Source organism: Phyllobates terribilis, unplaced genomic scaffold (genome assembly GCF_046119375.1).
Source record: "Phyllobates terribilis strain yellow unplaced genomic scaffold, ASM4611937v1 Scaffold_213__1_contigs__length_3403324, whole genome shotgun sequence".
NCBI lineage: Eukaryota > Metazoa > Chordata > Amphibia > Anura > Dendrobatidae > Phyllobates > Phyllobates terribilis.
In genome coordinates this window covers 1,331,906-1,350,177 of record NW_027362973.1, presented here as the reverse complement: position 1 = coordinate 1,350,177, position 18,272 = coordinate 1,331,906, and the positions used below count along the sequence as shown (strand labels likewise).

The 18,272-nt window shown below is 48.1% G+C and overlaps 10 non-coding genes across 10 annotated transcripts; all 10 read left to right on the top strand.

Moving 5' to 3' along the window:
* Nucleotides 1-1,096: 1,096 nt before the first annotated feature.
* On the top strand, nt 1,097-1,287 carry LOC141213774 (U2 spliceosomal RNA). The gene has a single exon (XR_012283110.1). It is a non-coding gene; the product is annotated as a U2 spliceosomal RNA (small nuclear RNA).
* A 1,115-nt stretch (nt 1,288-2,402) lies between these two features.
* On the top strand, nt 2,403-2,595 carry LOC141214060 (U2 spliceosomal RNA). The gene has a single exon (XR_012283390.1). It is a non-coding gene; the product is annotated as a U2 spliceosomal RNA (small nuclear RNA).
* Nucleotides 2,596-8,111: 5,516 nt separating this feature from the next.
* On the top strand, nt 8,112-8,302 carry LOC141214010 (U2 spliceosomal RNA). The gene has a single exon (XR_012283341.1). It is a non-coding gene; the product is annotated as a U2 spliceosomal RNA (small nuclear RNA).
* Nucleotides 8,303-9,417: 1,115 nt separating this feature from the next.
* On the top strand, nt 9,418-9,608 carry LOC141213773 (U2 spliceosomal RNA). Its single transcript, XR_012283109.1, has one exon. It is a non-coding gene; the product is annotated as a U2 spliceosomal RNA (small nuclear RNA).
* Nucleotides 9,609-10,717: 1,109 nt separating this feature from the next.
* Nucleotides 10,718-10,908, top strand: LOC141213998 (U2 spliceosomal RNA). The gene has a single exon (XR_012283329.1). It is a non-coding gene; the product is annotated as a U2 spliceosomal RNA (small nuclear RNA).
* A 1,115-nt stretch (nt 10,909-12,023) lies between these two features.
* On the top strand, nt 12,024-12,214 carry LOC141213772 (U2 spliceosomal RNA). Its single transcript, XR_012283108.1, has one exon. It is a non-coding gene; the product is annotated as a U2 spliceosomal RNA (small nuclear RNA).
* A 1,115-nt stretch (nt 12,215-13,329) lies between these two features.
* LOC141213770 (U2 spliceosomal RNA) lies at nt 13,330-13,520 on the top strand. The gene has a single exon (XR_012283107.1). It is a non-coding gene; the product is annotated as a U2 spliceosomal RNA (small nuclear RNA).
* A 1,115-nt stretch (nt 13,521-14,635) lies between these two features.
* LOC141213769 (U2 spliceosomal RNA) lies at nt 14,636-14,826 on the top strand. Its single transcript, XR_012283106.1, has one exon. It is a non-coding gene; the product is annotated as a U2 spliceosomal RNA (small nuclear RNA).
* Nucleotides 14,827-15,941: 1,115 nt separating this feature from the next.
* Nucleotides 15,942-16,132, top strand: LOC141213768 (U2 spliceosomal RNA). The gene has a single exon (XR_012283105.1). It is a non-coding gene; the product is annotated as a U2 spliceosomal RNA (small nuclear RNA).
* Nucleotides 16,133-17,247: 1,115 nt separating this feature from the next.
* LOC141213767 (U2 spliceosomal RNA) lies at nt 17,248-17,438 on the top strand. Its single transcript, XR_012283104.1, has one exon. It is a non-coding gene; the product is annotated as a U2 spliceosomal RNA (small nuclear RNA).
* Nucleotides 17,439-18,272: the final 834 nt, after the last annotated feature.

Genomic DNA, 18,272 nt, shown 5'->3' with positions numbered 1-18,272 from the left:
ATCAGAAAGAATTGAATTCAATGTTTTTTGTTCATTTTGCTTGTTTGTCGGATTTTGCGATGGACTCTTTGGCTTTGCTTTTCTTCTCCTCATTGGATTTTTCATGTTCAAAGTTGCAGAAGCCAGATTACAAGCTCATTTTGGTTCAACTTCAGCAACTGTGCATTGCATTGCCATGTAATGTGATGCAATGCTATCTTTCTAGCTCTCCCTTTTTACTTCCTTTTGGATAAACAGACATATTAGGCAAGCATTTTGGAGCTTTCACCTAAATAACTACAGGTGGTGAGATAAGCTGCACAATATAATTGACCTTTCAGTATATTGTTGCACACACACCATCTATTTAGCAAATGCCCTTGTTATCAACAGCAGCCTTTTAAACTCACCTGAGCTAACAGGTATGTGCGCTGGTTACTCTGCTGCGCTTAAAATTTCTTTTTTGGTTTGCTACAATGCCTTTTCTGAAACGTTGTCTCCTTCTGCTGGAACACTGACTTCTTTCATTTAATGCCTGCAGACTATAAAAGAGAACCCAACCCAAAAAGTTTGGTTGATTAGTCTGTGGCATTCTGTTAAACTGTTGCTTATGGCGGTCTCTGTGAGCTTCTCAGCGACATTCAGCCAGCCAGGTATCCTGCCTGCAGTAGATGGAATGTGGCAATGGAACGCTGGCTGCGCGTGTCATAATAGGCTCTGAGCCTTTATATACCTGTGCACAGCAGCAGCCACCTTCAGTCTGCTGCTGGACAGCCAGCAGCAGCAGCAGCAGGAGAGGTATGTAATCAGGAGCCCTCCTGCTAAGGGTAGACAGCTGCTCGTTCCACCCCACCCCCCGCCTTAATTGGTTCTCCTCCCTTCCAACGGTGTTGAGGCGGGTGGGAACAGCAGGGGGTGAAGGTGCTGTGTTTAAAGAGGTGGAGTTATGCAGATCTAAAACGCGTGGATTGCAGCAGCAGCAAGCCGAAAAGTGCAGGCATGTAAGGGATCTAGAGGTTGACAACATGTCTTCTTAACGGGAGTCCAGGAGCTCATCTCCACAAATGGACTTTTCAGGATCCTTGGGTGGCTCCGTAGTTTGAAACCAATTCTGGTTATCGCTTCTCGGCCTTTTGGCTAAGATCAAGTGTAGTATCTGTTCTTATCAGTTTAATATCTGATACGTCCCCTATCTGGGGACCATATATTAAATGGATTTTTAGAACAGGGAGATGGAAAAAGAGCTTGCTCTGTCCACTCCACGCATTGACCTGGTATTGCAGTATCTCCAGGACCGGTGCACCCCTTCTTTAATGCAGTTTCTAAAATCAGAAAGAATTGAATTCAATGTTTTTTGTTCATTTTGCTTGTTTGTCGGATTTTGGGATGGACTCTTTGGCTTTGCTTTTCTTCTCCTCATTGGATTTTTCATGTTCAAAGTTGCAGAAGCCAGATTACAAGCTCATTTTGGTTCAACTTCAGCAACTGTGCATTGCATTGCCATGTAATGTGATGCAATGCTATCTTTCTAGCTCTCCCTTTTTACTTCCTTTTGGATAAACAGACATATTAGGCAAGCATTTTGGAGCTTTCACCTAAATAACTACAGGTGGTGAGATAAGCTGCACAATATAATTGACCTTTCAGTATATTGTTGCACACACACCATCTATTTAGCAAATGCCCTTGTTATCAACAGCAGCCTTTTAAACTCACCTGAGCTAACAGGTATGTGCGCTGGTTACTCTGCTGCGCTTAAAATTTCTTTTTTGGTTTGCTACAATGCCTTTTCTGAAACGTTGTCTCCTTCTGCTGGAACACTGACTTCTTTCATTTAATGCCTGCAGACTATAAAAGAGAACCCAACCCAAAAAGTTTGGTTGATTAGTCTGTGGCATTCTGTTAAACTGTTGCTTATGGCGGTCTCTGTGAGCTTCTCAGCGACATTCAGCCAGCCAGGTATCCTGCCTGCAGTAGATGGAATGTGGCAATGGAACGCTGGCTGCGCGTGTCATAATAGGCTCTGAGCCTTTATATACCTGTGCACAGCAGCAGCCACCTTCAGTCTGCTGCTGGACAGCCAGCAGCAGCAGCAGCAGGAGAGGTATGTAATCAGGAGCCCTCCTGCTAAGGGTAGACAGCTGCTCGTTCCACCCCACCCCCCGCCTTAATTGGTTCTCCTCCCTTCCAACGGTGTTGAGGCGGGTGGGAACAGCAGGGGGTGAAGGTGCTGTGTTTAAAGAGGTGGAGTTATGCAGATCTAAAACGCGTGGATTGCAGCAGCAGCAAGCCGAAAAGTGCAGGCATGTAAGGGATCTAGAGGTTGACAACATGTCTTCTTAACGGGAGTCCAGGAGCTCATCTCCACAAATGGACTTTTCAGGATCCTTGGGTGGCTCCGTAGTTTGAAACCAATTCTGGTTATCGCTTCTCGGCCTTTTGGCTAAGATCAAGTGTAGTATCTGTTCTTATCAGTTTAATATCTGATACGTCCCCTATCTGGGGACCATATATTAAATGGATTTTTAGAACAGGGAGATGGAAAAAGAGCTTGCTCTGTCCACTCCACGCATTGACCTGGTATTGCAGTTGTAGCACCCTGAGGATTCGGCTGCTACAGGGGTATTGCACCTCAACCCAGAGGTGTGATATTCCACTCCCGGATAAGGATGGAGAGTGGAACTGAGCTCGGTAGGCTGCATGCACTACACACATCCCATTTCCGAGGAACAGGCCGACGGTACTCCCACTTAGAAATGTGCAGGTACGACCGAGTCTGTTCCTGGCTGGAGTGGGAGGGGGGTGGTACATCCCATGTAGTGTAGGGGCAGATAGGGGGAGCAGCCTGGGTAAAGATAGGAGCTCATTGGGTGCTGGTCACCTGAGCTCACACATAGAGGGTGTATATAAGGTGGGCACCAACTAAGATCAGGGTCAGATGCAGAGAACAAGTCAGTTGGAGACAGCAAGACAGCTGCAGAGGAGCAGACAGCAAGCAGAGAGGAAGTCAGCCTGCAGCAAGGGAGAAGAGAGACCCTGAGTGAGAGAGGAGCAGAGAAGGAGTACCCAGAGGGGAAAACAGAGAGGACCCAAGAACCCAAATTAAAGCACCGGGTGAGGAGTCGGCATCAGGGTACCGGAACCCAAGCTGGTGGGGGTAAAAACATTCCCCAGCCAGAGACCGGAGACCGTGGGCAGCGTCTGCCACGGTCACCCATCACATCCACCCCGAAGGCACACCACATGAAGGGTCAGGGAACCCAGGGCCAAGGGTGTCCCAACAGAAGGCCCGAGGGAGCTGGACCTAGGTGGATTACTGGTGGGGACGGCCAGAGAACGGGACAGAAAGAGAGCTCAGGGCCACGCTCCGGACTTGTTTGGGGGTTGGCTGGATCCAGGACCTGGTGGACGCAGCACGGCTCGGGTGGTCACTAGCAGCTGGAGTGACCAGTACAACATCTGCAGTAAGTAAACACCCTTAACTGCACAACCCGACTCTGTCTTCACTGCCGTCTGCACTACACCACCACAACCCCCATCCTCTGCGCCTGTCCCCTCTGAGGCTATACCCCTCCCGTTGGGGGTTATCCCACCAAGCTGCGCACCCACCATCAGCCTCAGCGGACCCTGCTGCAGCGGCGGCCACAGTGACCGCATCACAACGGGTGGCGTAGTCGACACCAAAGAACTCTTAATAACATCTGTAGGACTGCCACATAACACTGAGCTTGACGCCCTGGGCACGGGGCCGGGTCACAGCCGCTCGGAGACTACAACCCCCCATCTGATCCGGTGCCGGGTATTCCCCTCAAAAAGGAATATGTCCCAGGGGGCGCGTCAACTTTGGCGTAGTCGGCAGGATTACGTGCCCGCAACACCCGGGTACTGCGTGCCTGAAGAAAAGTGCAAGTTTACCTCAGAAAGAAGTCTCCTGCCGGTTCCGGAGGGTCCACGCCATCGGACCCCATCACAGGTCGTTTCCCGCCGATTGTCCGCCATTTCCAGCTTGTTCCCGCCATCTGCAGAGTTTCCCGCCACTGGGCGACGCTTCCCGCCAAATCCGAAGATTTCCCGCCTTAGAAGAGCAGCGGACGCCATTATGGGCGTGCCAAAGGAGGGCAAGAGGCCGCCTCCCATCGTGGGCCAGGACAGAAAATGGCGCCAAAAGTGGAAACCGCCCCCACCAACAGAGACTGTGATGCTGGAGGTGTCTGTCAGCGTGAAAGAACTCCCCCTGGAGCTGACAGTCACCGAGTTGCCCCGGGACTGCCCTCTAAGTGGGAGGAGACGAAAGAAAAGAACGAAGATGGGTGCCGCCTGGAGCAGTCTGGAGCGAGCGCACCCGGAGACAGGAAGCCTGGAGAGGAGCAGCAGAGAAGCTCACCCGGAGATGTCCAGAGAGCAGAGCAGCACCGGCCCGCTGGCCAGGAGCCTGCTGGAAGAAGAGCAGAGCAGCACCGACCCGTTGGTCAGGAGCCTGCTGGACACCACGACCCCACTAGGCCTAGTGGAGGTCCTTGCACAGCTCCCCCGAGACCGGGAGTGTGCACAGACTGCCCTGGAGGGCCTCGCACGGAGGATGGCCCGGGTACAGCGCGAGATATTGGCGGAATGGAGCCGGGAGATGGCCCAGCAAGCTGAAACCAAGACCCGGAGCACGCCAGCCGAGATGAGGAAGCAGACCGCCTCTGAGGATGGCGCGGGAGGACCAAAGGTCGGAGACGGCGCAGAGAAGGGAGCCGAACGCATGGAGGCAGGTAAAGGGGACGTCTATACCCCAAGCCGTGACACCGCTTACCTGCCCCAGCTCCCCGTCGCAGAGCCCGAAAGTCCCCCTGCTGTGCCCGAAAACGCCATGTCACCGACGCAGACTAGGCCCCAACCGGAAGCCGCCGCCGCGACCCCTGTGACGTCACACGCCTCGACCCCGAGCGTGACCAAGCAGGAAGTACCACCAGCCTGGTCGCAGGGCCTAGAATTCCCGGGCGCCGCATCACCAACAGCGCCCCCTACCTCCGCGGAGCCTCCGGCCTGGCCGCAAGGCCAGGTAGCCCAGGGCGCCGCCGTATTAACGGTGCCCTTCACCTTCCAGGTGCCCCACGCCTGGCCGCAAGGCCTGGGCAACCCGGGCGCCACCACCACCGCGCCCGCACCCGCAAAACCAAGAGTGCCGCGTCTGGGAGAGGACTTGTTCAGCCAGCTCACATGGCCGGACGGGTCTGAAGTTACCACCAGCAAAAAGCAAAGAGCAGGAGGAAGACGCCGTTGAGTGCGGCAGAGCAGTAGCTGTAAATAGTTACCCAATCGGGGTATAAAGAAACTGAAACTGTTGCTACAAATATATAGTCCCCGTTGGGACCAGCTGAGTGAACTGTTTACCCGTTAACCCCTTAATCCCACAGGCTGAGGACTGTGAGCAGCCATTCCCTTTCCCTCCTTACCTGGCCGAGGACTGAGAGCGGCCATATCCCCTGTATATAGTTGCGCGTCCTAAAGCGCCCCCTACCGGTTTTATAGGAAAACCAGTTTTTCTAAGAGACTGTCGCACTTTTCCCGGACACACGTTGCACAGTGTCCGGAGGAGGAACCTGAAACAAGAGACGACGAGAATGTTTATATGAAAAATTTTATATATATAATGTTTTATATGTTTTATTATGTTTATATGAAAATTTTGTATGTTTTGGTGTTTTGTCCTTACAGCCCGAGGACGTGCTGTGATTTACCAGGGGGGAATGTAGCACCCTGAGGATTCGGCTGCTACAGGGGTATTGCACCTCAACCCAGAGGTGTGATATTCCACTCCCGGGTAAGGATGGAGAGTGGAACTGAGCTCGGTAGGCTGCATGCACTACACACATCCCATTTCCGAGGAACAGGCCGACGGTACTCCCACTTAGAAATGTGCAGGTACGACCGAGTCTGTTCCTGGCTGGAGTGGGAGGGGGGTGGTACATCCCATGTAGTGTAGGGGCAGATAGGGGGAGCAGCCTGGGTAAAGATAGGAGCTCATTGGGTGCTGGTCACCTGAGCTCACACATAGAGGGTGTATATAAGGTGGGCACCAACTAAGATCAGGGTCAGATGCAGAGAACAAGTCAGTTGGAGACAGCAAGACAGCTGCAGAGGAGCAGACAGCAAGCAGAGAGGAAGTCAGCCTGCAGCAAGGGAGAAGAGAGACCCTGAGTGAGAGAGGAGCAGAGAAGGAGTACCCAGAGGGGAAAACAGAGAGGACCCAAGAACCCAAATTAAAGCACCGGGTGAGGAGTCGGCATCAGGGTACCGGAACCCAAGCTGGTGGGGGTAAAAACATTCCCCAGCCAGAGACCGGAGACCGTGGGCAGCGTCTGCCACGGTCACCCATCACATCCACCCCGAAGGCACACCACATGAAGGGTCAGGGAACCCAGGGCCAAGGGTGTCCCAACAGAAGGCCCGAGGGAGCTGGACCTAGGTGGATTACTGGTGGGGACGGCCAGAGAACGGGACAGAAAGAGAGCTCAGGGCCACGCTCCGGACTTGTTTGGGGGTTGGCTGGATCCAGGACCTGGTGGACGCAGCACGGCTCGGGTGGTCACTAGCAGCTGGAGTGACCAGTACAACATCTGCAGTAAGTAAACACCCTTAACTGCACAACCCGACTCTGTCTTCACTGCCGTCTGCACTACACCACCACAACAACCCCCATCCTCTGCGCCTGTCCCCTCTGAGGCTATACCCCTCCCGTTGGGGGTTATCCCACCAAGCTGCGCACCCACCATCAGCCTCAGCGGACCCTGCTGCAGCGGCGGCCACAGTGACCGCATCACAACGGGTGGCGTAGTCGACACCAAAGAACTCTTAATAACATCTGTAGGACTGCCACATAACACTGAGCTTGACGCCCTGGGCACGGGGCCGGGTCACAGCCGCTCGGAGACTACAACCCCCCATCTGATCCGGTGCCGGGTATTCCCCTCAAAAAGGAATATGTCCCAGGGGGCGCGTCACAGTATCTCCAGGACCGGTGCACCCCTTCTTTAATGCAGTTTCTAAAATCAGAAAGAATTGAATTCAATGTTTTTTGTTCATTTTGCTTGTTTGTCGGATTTTGGGATGGACTCTTTGGCTTTGCTTTTCTTCTCCTCATTGGATTTTTCATGTTCAAAGTTGCAGAAGCCAGATTACAAGCTCATTTTGGTTCAACTTCAGCAACTGTGCATTGCATTGCCATGTAATGTGATGCAATGCTATCTTTCTAGCTCTCCCTTTTTACTTCCTTTTGGATAAACAGACATATTAGGCAAGCATTTTGGAGCTTTCACCTAAATAACTACAGGTGGTGAGATAAGCTGCACAATATAATTGACCTTTCAGTATATTGTTGCACACACACCATCTATTTAGCAAATGCCCTTGTTATCAACAGCAGCCTTTTAAACTCACCTGAGCTAACAGGTATGTGCGCTGGTTACTCTGCTGCGCTTAAAATTTCTTTTTTGGTTTGCTACAATGCCTTTTCTGAAACGTTGTCTCCTTCTGCTGGAACACTGACTTCTTTCATTTAATGCCTGCAGACTATAAAAGAGAACCCAACCCAAAAAGTTTGGTTGATTAGTCTGTGGCATTCTGTTAAACTGTTGCTTATGGCGGTCTCTGTGAGCTTCTCAGCGACATTCAGCCAGCCAGGTATCCTGCCTGCAGTAGATGGAATGTGGCAATGGAACGCTGGCTGCACGTGTCATAATAGGCTCTGAGCCTTTATATACCTGTGCACAGCAGCAGCCACCTTCAGTCTGCTGCTGGACAGCCAGCAGCAGCAGCAGCAGGAGAGGTATGTAATCAGGAGCCCTCCTGCTAAGGGTAGACAGCTGCTCGTTCCACCCCACCCCCCGCCTTAATTGGTTCTCCTCCCTTCCAACGGTGTTGAGGCGGGTGGGAACAGCAGGGGGTGAAGGTGCTGTGTTTAAAGAGGTGGAGTTATGCAGATCTAAAACGCGTGGATTGCAGCAGCAGCAAGCCGAAAAGTGCAGGCATGTAAGGGATCTAGAGGTTGACAACATGTCTTCTTAACGGGAGTCCAGGAGCTCATCTCCACAAATGGACTTTTCAGGATCCTTGGGTGGCTCCGTAGTTTGAAACCAATTCTGGTTATCGCTTCTCGGCCTTTTGGCTAAGATCAAGTGTAGTATCTGTTCTTATCAGTTTAATATCTGATACGTCCTCTATCTGGGGACCATATATTAAATGGATTTTTAGAACAGGGAGATGGAAAAAGAGCTTGCTCTGTCCACTCCACGCATTGACCTGGTATTGCAGTATCTCCAGGACCGGTGCACCCCTTCTTTAATGCAGTTTCTAAAATCAGAAAGAATTGAATTCAATGTTTTTTGTTCATTTTGCTTGTTTGTCGGATTTTGGGATGGACTCTTTGGCTTTGCTTTTCTTCTCCTCATTGGATTTTTCATGTTCAAAGTTGCAGAAGCCAGATTACAAGCTCATTTTGGTTCAACTTCAGCAACTGTGCATTGCATTGCCATGTAATGTGATGCAATGCTATCTTTCTAGCTCTCCCTTTTTACTTCCTTTTGGATAAACAGACATATTAGGCAAGCATTTTGGAGCTTTCACCTAAATAACTACAGGTGGTGAGATAAGCTGCACAATATAATTGACCTTTCAGTATATTGTTGCACACACACCATCTATTTAGCAAATGCCCTTGTTATCAACAGCAGCCTTTTAAACTCACCTGAGCTAACAGGTATGTGCGCTGGTTACTCTGCTGCGCTTAAAATTTCTTTTTTGGTTTGCTACAATGCCTTTTCTGAAACGTTGTCTCCTTCTGCTGGAACACTGACTTCTTTCATTTAATGCCTGCAGACTATAAAAGAGAACCCAACCCAAAAAGTTTGGTTGATTAGTCTGTGGCATTCTGTTAAACTGTTGCTTATGGCGGTCTCTGTGAGCTTCTCAGCGACATTCAGCCAGCCAGGTATCCTGCCTGCAGTAGATGGAATGTGGCAATGGAACGCTGGCTGCGCGTGTCATAATAGGCTCTGAGCCTTTATATACCTGTGCACAGCAGCAGCCACCTTCAGTCTGCTGCTGGACAGCCAGCAGCAGCAGCAGCAGGAGAGGTATGTAATCAGGAGCCCTCCTGCTAAGGGTAGACAGCTGCTCGTTCCACCCCACCCCCCGCCTTAATTGGTTCTCCTCCCTTCCAACGGTGTTGAGGCGGGTGGGAACAGCAGGGGGTGAAGGTGCTGTGTTTAAAGAGGTGGAGTTATGCAGATCTAAAACGCGTGGATTGCAGCAGCAGCAAGCCGAAAAGTGCAGGCATGTAAGGGATCTAGAGGTTGACAACATGTCTTCTTAACGGGAGTCCAGGAGCTCATCTCCACAAATGGACTTTTCAGGATCCTTGGGTGGCTCCGTAGTTTGAAACCAATTCTGGTTATCGCTTCTCGGCCTTTTGGCTAAGATCAAGTGTAGTATCTGTTCTTATCAGTTTAATATCTGATACGTCCCCTATCTGGGGACCATATATTAAATGGATTTTTAGAACAGGGAGATGGAAAAAGAGCTTGCTCTGTCCACTCCACGCATTGACCTGGTATTGCAGTATCTCCAGGACCGGTGCACCCCTTCTTTAATGCAGTTTCTAAAATCAGAAAGAATTGAATTCAATGTTTTTTGTTCATTTTGCTTGTTTGTCGGATTTTGGGATGGACTCTTTGGCTTTGCTTTTCTTCTCCTCATTGGATTTTTCATGTTCAAAGTTGCAGAAGCCAGATTACAAGCTCATTTTGGTTCAACTTCAGCAACTGTGCATTGCATTGCCATGTAATGTGATGCAATGCTATCTTTCTAGCTCTCCCTTTTTACTTCCTTTTGGATAAACAGACATATTAGGCAAGCATTTTGGAGCTTTCACCTAAATAACTACAGGTGGTGAGATAAGCTGCACAATATAATTGACCTTTCAGTATATTGTTGCACACACACCATCTATTTAGCAAATGCCCTTGTTATCAACAGCAGCCTTTTAAACTCACCTGAGCTAACAGGTATGTGCGCTGGTTACTCTGCTGCGCTTAAAATTTCTTTTTTGGTTTGCTACAATGCCTTTTCTGAAACGTTGTCTCCTTCTGCTGGAACACTGACTTCTTTCATTTAATGCCTGCAGACTATAAAAGAGAACCCAACCCAAAAAGTTTGGTTGATTAGTCTGTGGCATTCTGTTAAACTGTTGCTTATGGCGGTCTCTGTGAGCTTCTCAGCGACATTCAGCCAGCCAGGTATCCTGCCTGCAGTAGATGGAATGTGGCAATGGAACGCTGGCTGCGCGTGTCATAATAGGCTCTGAGCCTTTATATACCTGTGCACAGCATCAGCCACCTTCAGTCTGCTGCTGGACAGCCAGCAGCAGCAGGAGAGGTATGTAATCAGGAGCCCTCCTGCTAAGGGTAGACAGCTGCTCGTTCCACCCCACCCCCCGCCTTAATTGGTTCTCCTCCCTTCCAACGGTGTTGAGGCGGGTGGGAACAGCAGGGGGTGAAGGTGCTGTGTTTAAAGATGTGGAGTTATGCAGATCTAAAACGCGTGGATTGCAGCAGCAGCAAGCCGAAAAGTGAAGGCATGTAAGGGATCTAGAGGTTGACAACATGTCTTCTTAACGGGAGTCCAGGAGCTCATCTCCACAAATGGACTTTTCAGGATCCTTGGGTGGCTCCGTAGTTTGAAACCAATTCTGGTTATCGCTTCTAGGCCTTTTGGCTAAGATCAAGTGTAGTATCTGTTCTTATCAGTTTAATATCTGATACGTCCCCTATCTGGGGACCATATATTAAATGGATTTTTAGAACAGGGAGATGGAAAAAGAGCTTGCTCTGTCCACTCCACGCATTGACCTGGTATTGCAGTATCTCCAGGACCGGTGCACCCCTTCTTTAATGCAGTTTCTAAAATCAGAAAGAATTGAATTCAATGTTTTTTGTTCATTTTGCTTGTTTGTCGGATTTTGGGATGGACTCTTTGGCTTTGCTTTTCTTCTCCTCATTGGATTTTTCATGTTCAAAGTTGCAGAAGCCAGATTACAAGCTCATTTTGGTTCAACTTCAGCAACTGTGCATTGCATTGCCATGTAATGTGATGCAATGCTATCTTTCTAGCTCTCCCTTTTTACTTCCTTTTGGATAAACAGACATATTAGGCAAGCATTTTGGAGCTTTCACCTAAATAACTACAGGTGGTGAGATAAGCTGCACAATATAATTGACCTTTCAGTATATTGTTGCACACACACCATCTATTTAGCAAATGCCCTTGTTATCAACAGCAGCCTTTTAAACTCACCTGAGCTAACAGGTATGTGCGCTGGTTACTCTGCTGCGCTTAAAATTTCTTTTTTGGTTTGCTACAATGCCTTTTCTGAAACGTTGTCTCCTTCTGCTGGAACACTGACTTCTTTCATTTAATGCCTGCAGACTATAAAAGAGAACCCAACCCAAAAAGTTTGGTTGATTAGTCTGTGGCATTCTGTTAAACTGTTGCTTATGGCGGTCTCTGTGAGCTTCTCAGCGACATTCAGCCAGCCAGGTGTCCTGCCTGCAGTAGATGGAATGTGGCAATGGAACGCTGGCTGCGCGTGTCATAATAGGCTCTGAGCCTTTATATACCTGTGAACAGCAGCAGCCACCTTCAGTCTGCTGCTGGACAGCCAGCAGCAGCAGCAGCAGGAGAGGTATGTAATCAGGAGCCCTCCTGCTAAGGGTAGACAGCTGCTCGTTCCACCCCACCCCCCGCCTTAATTGGTTCTCCTCCCTTCCAACGGTGTTGAGGCGGGTGGGAACAGCAGGGGGTGAAGGTGCTGTGTTTAAAGAGGTGGAGTTATGCAGATCTAAAACGCGTGGATTGCAGCAGCAGCAAGCCGAAAAGTGCAGGCATGTAAGGGATCTAGAGGTTGACAACATGTCTTCTTAACGGGAGTCCAGGAGCTCATCTCCACAAATGGACTTTTCAGGATCCTTGGGTGGCTCCGTAGTTTGAAACCAATTCTGGTTATCGCTTCTCGGCCTTTTGGCTAAGATCAAGTGTAGTATCTGTTCTTATCAGTTTAATATCTGATACGTCCCCTATCTGGGGACCATATATTAAATGGATTTTTAGAACAGGGAGATGGAAAAAGAGCTTGCTCTGTCCACTCCACGCATTGACCTGGTATTGCAGTATCTCCAGGACCGGTGCACCCCTTCTTTAATGCAGTTTCTAAAATCAGAAAGAATTGAATTCAATGTTTTTTGTTCATTTTGCTTGTTTGTCGGATTTTGGGATGGACTCTTTGGCTTTGCTTTTCTTCTCCTCATTGGATTTTTCATGTTCAAAGTTGCAGAAGCCAGATTACAAGCTCATTTTGGTTCAACTTCAGCAACTGTGCATTGCATTGCCATGTAATGTGATGCAATGCTATCTTTCTAGCTCTCCCTTTTTACTTCCTTTTGGATAAACAGACATATTAGGCAAGCATTTTGGAGCTTTCACCTAAATAACTACAGGTGGTGAGATAAGCTGCACAATATAATTGACCTTTCAGTATATTGTTGCACACACACCATCTATTTAGCAAATGCCCTTGTTATCAACAGCAGCCTTTTAAACTCACCTGAGCTAACAGGTATGTGCGCTGGTTACTCTGCTGCGCTTAAAATTTCTTTTTTGGTTTGCTACAATGCCTTTTCTGAAACGTTGTCTCCTTCTGCTGGAACACTGACTTCTTTCATTTAATGCCTGCAGACTATAAAAGAGAACCCAACCCAAAAAGTTTGGTTGATTAGTCTGTGGCATTCTGTTAAACTGTTGCTTATGGCGGTCTCTGTGAGCTTCTCAGCGACATTCAGCCAGCCAGGTATCCTGCCTGCAGTAGATGGAATGTGGCAATGGAACGCTGGCTGCGCGTGTCATAATAGGCTCTGAGCCTTTATATACCTGTGCACAGCAGCAGCCACCTTCAGTCTGCTGCTGGACAGCCAGCAGCAGCAGCAGCAGGAGAGGTATGTAATCAGGAGCCCTCCTGCTAAGGGTAGACAGCTGCTCGTTCCACCCCACCCCCCGCCTTAATTGGTTCTCCTCCCTTCCAACGGTGTTGAGGCGGGTGGGAACAGCAGGGGGTGAAGGTGCTGTGTTTAAAGAGGTGGAGTTATGCAGATCTAAAACGCGTGGATTGCAGCAGCAGCAAGCCGAAAAGTGCAGGCATGTAAGGGATCTAGAGGTTGACAACATGTCTTCTTAACGGGAGTCCAGGAGCTCATCTCCACAAATGGACTTTTCAGGATCCTTGGGTGGCTCCGTAGTTTGAAACCAATTCTGGTTATCGCTTCTCGGCCTTTTGGCTAAGATCAAGTGTAGTATCTGTTCTTATCAGTTTAATATCTGATACGTCCCCTATCTGGGGACCATATATTAAATGGATTTTTAGAACAGGGAGATGGAAAAAGAGCTTGCTCTGTCCACTCCACGCATTGACCTGGTATTGCAGTATCTCCAGGACCGGTGCACCCCTTCTTTAATGCAGTTTCTAAAATCAGAAAGAATTGAATTCAATGTTTTTTGTTCATTTTGCTTGTTTGTCGGATTTTGGGATGGACTCTTTGGCTTTGCTTTTCTTCTCCTCATTGGATTTTTCATGTTCAAAGTTGCAGAAGCCAGATTACAAGCTCATTTTGGTTCAACTTCAGCAACTGTGCATTGCATTGCCATGTAATGTGATGCAATGCTATCTTTCTAGCTCTCCCTTTTTACTTCCTTTTGGATAAACAGACATATTAGGCAAGCATTTTGGAGCTTTCACCTAAATAACTACAGGTGGTGAGATAAGCTGCACAATATAATTGACCTTTCAGTATATTGTTGCACACACACCATCTATTTAGCAAATGCCCTTGTTATCAACAGCAGCCTTTTAAACTCACCTGAGCTAACACGTATGTGCGCTGGTTACTCTGCTGCGCTTAAAATTTCTTTTTTGGTTTGCTACAATGCCTTTTCTGAAACGTTGTCTCCTTCTGCTGGAACACTGACTTCTTTCATTTAATGCCTGCAGACTATAAAAGAGAACCCAACCCAAAAAGTTTGGTTGATTAGTCTGTGGCATTCTGTTAAACTGTTGCTTATGGCGGTCTCTGTGAGCTTCTCAGCGACATTCAGCCAGCCAGGTGTCCTGCCTGCAGTAGATGGAATGTGGCAATGGAACGCTGGCTGCGCGTGTCATAATAGGCTCTGAGCCTTTATATACCTGTGAACAGCAGCAGCCACCTTCAGTCTGCTGCTGGACAGCCAGCAGCAGCAGCAGCAGGAGAGGTATGTAATCAGGAGCCCTCCTGCTAAGGGTAGACAGCTGCTCGTTCCACCCCACCCCCCGCCTTAATTGGTTCTCCTCCCTTCCAACGGTGTTGAGGCGGGTGGGAACAGCAGGGGGTGAAGGTGCTGTGTTTAAAGAGGTGGAGTTATGCAGATCTAAAACGCGTGGATTGCAGCAGCAGCAAGCCGAAAAGTGCAGGCATGTAAGGGATCTAGAGGTTGACAACATGTCTTCTTAACGGGAGTCCAGGAGCTCATCTCCACAAATGGACTTTTCAGGATCCTTGGGTGGCTCCGTAGTTTGAAACCAATTCTGGTTATCGCTTCTCGGCCTTTTGGCTAAGATCAAGTGTAGTATCTGTTCTTATCAGTTTAATATCTGATACGTCCCCTATCTGGGGACCATATATTAAATGGATTTTTAGAACAGGGAGATGGAAAAAGAGCTTGCTCTGTCCACTCCACGCATTGACCTGGTATTGCAGTATCTCCAGGACCGGTGCACCCCTTCTTTAATGCAGTTTCTAAAATCAGAAAGAATTGAATTCAATGTTTTTTGTTCATTTTGCTTGTTTGTCGGATTTTGGGATGGACTCTTTGGCTTTGCTTTTCTTCTCCTCATTGGATTTTTCATGTTCAAAGTTGCAGAAGCCAGATTACAAGCTCATTTTGGTTCAACTTCAGCAACTGTGCATTGCATTGCCATGTAATGTGATGCAATGCTATCTTTCTAGCTCTCCCTTTTTACTTCCTTTTGGATAAACAGACATATTAGGCAAGCATTTTGGAGCTTTCACCTAAATAACTACAGGTGGTGAGATAAGCTGCACAATATAATTGACCTTTCAGTATATTGTTGCACACACACCATCTATTTAGCAAATGCCCTTGTTATCAACAGCAGCCTTTTAAACTCACCTGAGCTAACAGGTATGTGCGCTGGTTACTCTGCTGCGCTTAAAATTTCTTTTTTGGTTTGCTACAATGCCTTTTCTGAAACGTTGTCTCCTTCTGCTGGAACACTGACTTCTTTCATTTAATGCCTGCAGACTATAAAAGAGAACCCAACCCAAAAAGTTTGGTTGATTAGTCTGTGGCATTCTGTTAAACTGTTGCTTATGGCGGTCTCTGTGAGCTTCTCAGCGACATTCAGCCAGCCAGGTATCCTGCCTGCAGTAGATGGAATGTGGCAATGGAACGCTGGCTGCGCGTGTCATAATAGGCTCTGAGCCTTTATATACCTGTGCACAGCAGCAGCCACCTTCAGTCTGCTGCTGGACAGCCAGCAGCAGCAGCAGCAGGAGAGGTATGTAATCAGGAGCCCTCCTGCTAAGGGTAGACAGCTGCTCGTTCCACCCCACCCCCCGCCTTAATTGGTTCTCCTCCCTTCCAACGGTGTTGAGGCGGGTGGGAACAGCAGGGGGTGAAGGTGCTGTGTTTAAAGAGGTGGAGTTATGCAGATCTAAAACGCGTGGATTGCAGCAGCAGCAAGCCGAAAAGTGCAGGCATGTAAGGGATCTAGAGGTTGACAACATGTCTTCTTAACGGGAGTCCAGGAGCTCATCTCCACAAATGGACTTTTCAGGATCCTTGGGTGGCTCCGTAGTTTGAAACCAATTCTGGTTATCGCTTCTCGGCCTTTTGGCTAAGATCAAGTGTAGTATCTGTTCTTATCAGTTTAATATCTGATACGTCCCCTATCTGGGGACCATATATTAAATGGATTTTTAGAACAGGGAGATGGAAAAAGAGCTTGCTCTGTCCACTCCACGCATTGACCTGGTATTGCAGTATCTCCAGGACCGGTGCACCCCTTCTTTAATGCAGTTTCTAAAATCAGAAAGAATTGAATTCAATGTTTTTTGTTCATTTTGCTTGTTTGTCGGATTTTGGGATGGACTCTTTGGCTTTGCTTTTCTTCTCCTCATTGGATTTTTCATGTTCAAAGTTGCAGAAGCCAGATTACAAGCTCATTTTGGTTCAACTTCAGCAACTGTGCATTGCATTGCCATGTAATGTGATGCAATGCTATCTTTCTAGCTCTCCCTTTTTACTTCCTTTTGGATAAACAGACATATTAGGCAAGCATTTTGGAGCTTTCACCTAAATAACTACAGGTGGTGAGATAAGCTGCACAATATAATTGACCTTTCAGTATATTGTTGCACACACACCATCTATTTAGCAAATGCCCTTGTTATCAACAGCAGCCTTTTAAACTCACCTGAGCTAACACGTATGTGCGCTGGTTACTCTGCTGCGCTTAAAATTTCTTTTTTGGTTTGCTACAATGCCTTTTCTGAAACGTTGTCTCCTTCTGCTGGAACACTGACTTCTTTCATTTAATGCCTGCAGACTATAAAAGAGAACCCAACCCAAAAAGTTTGGTTGATTAGTCTGTGGCATTCTGTTAAACTGTTGCTTATGGCGGTCTCTGTGAGCTTCTCAGCGACATTCAGCCAGCCAGGTGTCCTGCCTGCAGTAGATGGAATGTGGCAATGGAACGCTGGCTGCGCGTGTCATAATAGGCTCTGAGCCTTTATATACCTGTGAACAGCAGCAGCCACCTTCAGTCTGCTGCTGGACAGCCAGCAGCAGCAGCAGCAGGAGAGGTATGTAATCAGGAGCCCTCCTGCTAAGGGTAGACAGCTGCTCGTTCCACCCCACCCCCCGCCTTAATTGGTTCTCCTCCCTTCCAACGGTGTTGAGGCGGGTGGGAACAGCAGGGGGTGAAGGTGCTGTGTTTAAAGAGGTGGAGTTATGCAGATCTAAAACGCGTGGATTGCAGCAGCAGCAAGCCGAAAAGTGCAGGCATGTAAGGGATCTAGAGGTTGACAACATGTCTTCTTAACGGGAGTCCAGGAGCTCATCTCCACAAATGGACTTTTCAGGATCCTTGGGTGGCTCCGTAGTTTGAAACCAATTCTGGTTATCGCTTCTCGGCCTTTTGGCTAAGATCAAGTGTAGTATCTGTTCTTATCAGTTTAATATCTGATACGTCCCCTATCTGGGGACCATATATTAAATGGATTTTTAGAACAGGGAGATGGAAAAAGAGCTTGCTCTGTCCACTCCACGCATTGACCTGGTATTGCAGTATCTCCAGGACCGGTGCACCCCTTCTTTAATGCAGTTTCTAAAATCAGAAAGAATTGAATTCAATGTTTTTTGTTCATTTTGCTTGTTTGTCGGATTTTGGGATGGACTCTTTGGCTTTGCTTTTCTTCTCCTCATTGGATTTTTCATGTTCAAAGTTGCAGAAGCCAGATTACAAGCTCATTTTGGTTCAACTTCAGCAACTGTGCATTGCATTGCCATGTAATGTGATGCAATGCTATCTTTCTAGCTCTCCCTTTTTACTTCCTTTTGGATAAACAGACATATTAGGCAAGCATTTTGGAGCTTTCACCTAAATAACTACAGGTGGTGAGATAAGCTGCACAATATAATTGACCTTTCAGTATATTGTTGCACACACACCATCTATTTAGCAAATGCCCTTGTTATCAACAGCAGCCTTTTAAACTCACCTGAGCTAACAGGTATGTGCGCTGGTTACTCTGCTGCGCTTAAAATTTCTTTTTTGGTTTGCTACAATGCCTTTTCTGAAACGTTGTCTCCTTCTGCTGGAACACTGACTTCTTTCATTTAATGCCTGCAGACTATAAAAGAGAACCCAACCCAAAAAGTTTGGTTGATTAGTCTGTGGCATTCTGTTAAACTGTTGCTTATGGCGGTCTCTGTGAGCTTCTCAGCGACATTCAGCCAGCCAGGTATCCTGCCTGCAGTAGATGGAATGTGGCAATGGAACGCTGGCTGCGCGTGTCATAATAGGCTCTGAGCCTTTATATACCTGTGCACAGCAGCAGCCACCTTCAGTCTGCTGCTGGACAGCCAGCAGCAGCAGCAGCAGGAGAGGTATGTAATCAGGAGCCCTCCTGCTAAGGGTAGACAGC